Source organism: Bison bison, unplaced genomic scaffold, assembly GCF_000754665.1.
Source record: "Bison bison bison isolate TAMUID 2011002044 unplaced genomic scaffold, Bison_UMD1.0 scf7180017847018, whole genome shotgun sequence".
Taxonomy (NCBI): domain Eukaryota; kingdom Metazoa; phylum Chordata; class Mammalia; order Artiodactyla; family Bovidae; genus Bison; species Bison bison.
In genome coordinates this window covers 22,873-25,012 of record NW_011477591.1, presented here as the reverse complement: position 1 = coordinate 25,012, position 2,140 = coordinate 22,873, and positions in this window count along the sequence as shown.

Here is a 2,140-nt window from a genome sequence, read left to right as displayed (position 1 = left end):
CGGCCAGCGGGATCCCGGCGCACACTGGGTGCTCGGGGGCCCGGGGAAAAGACTTGACCCTGCTCTCGTTCAAGTTTGTGGGTGGGCCCTTGGAAAGGACTTCATTTTCCCATGGACAAAAAGTTGTCCGTGGTGGCTGGGTGCCCAGGCCCTCCCACAAAGGACTACAGCCTTCCTGGGCCCTGAGACGGTTCCGGAGCTGGGTGGGTTCGCGAGTGCTGCCCACCCATCCCAGAGGCTGGGGCTCCTGCCACAGGCCGGGGGGGTCCCGGGGCAGCTGGTGAACTTGGTGGCTGGGATTGGGGTGGACAGAGCTGGGGTTGTGGGCTTGTGTTCTGTGGCCAGAGAAGCCCCCCGACGTTCACCCCTGGCCCCCTGCCACCTTGCTCAGGCCACTCCTAGGTACCCCGGGCCTCTGGTTCACGTGAAGAGTGGGGTGCATTGGTGGGGCTTGTTCCCTGCCCCGCAGCTGAACGTCTAGTTCATAAGCGGGTGTTTTGGAGGCCAAGGGAGGGGCCTTTCGGAGCAGAGATTATTATTTTTGGAAGGTCGTGACTTGAACAGCCTTAGCAGTACTTCACCTTCGTGGTGAAGGCGCTTGCAGGACCGAAGCCGGGGAAGCAGAGGTCCCTCGAGCCGCCCGCCCTGTGGGAGGCAGCCCAGGCCCGGCTCCGCGTGCACCTTTCTGTGGACAGGCACACCGTCCTGTGTGTGTGTGCAGATATATTTTTACACGCGGGGCTCTCGACAGCTGTTTGGCCCTGTCAGCAGCAGACCCGCTCGGCCTGTGGGGGTGGGGGCCCCCCCTGTGCACAGGTCTTTGAGTCCAGCCCTCTGCCTCCAGGCCACGCCCACTCGAGTGCCACTAGAGCCCCCTGTGCGCGCCAGGCTGGCTGAGTCCCGGCCCTGGTGGTCCCTTCTCCAGTCTCACTTGCCACGCCTGCCCGTGGGCCTGCTGAGGGGGGGTCAAAGAGCGGCTTCCTTTATATCAGACGCAAACCAGAGAGTGGGTCCTCCTACTCTTCTAGGTTTAGCCCAAGATAGACAGTGCACAGCGGCTTTCTCCAGGAGCCCAGTAGGGTGGGCTGTGGGAGATGCATATAGGAAGTGTGTATAGGAAGAGTGTATATGTACGTATATCCCATGTCAGAGATACTTAGGGGTGTCTGCCCAGCTTGAGGGCCCAGAGAGGTCTTTCCAGGCCTACCCTCCTGGGTGCCCGACTAGAAGGGGAGAGGACTGCTTGTGGGGAGGATGCTGTTTCCCAGGATGCTCAGAACCAGTGATGTGGGCGCTGGGTTTTGAGGGGTGCCTAGGAGTTCGTCCAACAGGGGAGCAGAGGGGTGGGCCACACAGGATCAACGGCCAAAGTGTCTGCTCACGAGGAGGCTGCTGGTGGGCCTCCGAAGGGCGGGTGCCGGGCCTCTGTGTTTGTACAGTCCCCCCATTCCTGATTTGTTGCCTTCTGAATGCTGTAATTATGGGTCTATAACCACCCTGGACTGGGTGCTTCTCACAGACAGGACTCGTCTGAACCTCTCTTTGTCCCCAGTGCCCAGTGCTGAGCCTGGCAAAACCAGAGATGCCTGGTCCATGTTGGCCGAATGAATGAACTGGATTCAGGCCGGTGGGGGCGCTGAGGTTTAGGAGGGGCCTGGGGTTTCTCTGGGGTGGGTGTGTGAGGGGTTTCATGTCACCCTGGAGGGCTCCGGCTTGTCTGCAGCAGCCGCCTGCACTGGCCCTGCCTTCTCCACGCTGGAATTCCTCTAACCCACACTGGGACGGAGAGGAGGAGGCCTGGGTCCTTCTCGGGAACGCCCGCCTTGGGGCAGGAGCACCATGGACAGGGCGACCTGGGTGCCCTCGCCAGGGGACTGGGGAGGCCAGGAGGTGTGGGCCGAAGCAGTCACGGGGACTGCCTGGAAGAGAGGGCCTCTGCTGGGTTGGCAGGTTAGGGAGGCTGGGGTATACCATGGGGAGCCTTTTGGGGACAGGGGTCATTTGTACAAAGGTCAGGGGAGATGGGAATGGTCAGAGAGGGGGACAGTGAGCTCTGAGGGCTTCAGGGTCAGGGAGGGGTGGTGGCAGGGGGGCTTACAGCCTGGGGGGAGGGCAGGCCTGGCCCCGGGAGCCATGTGAG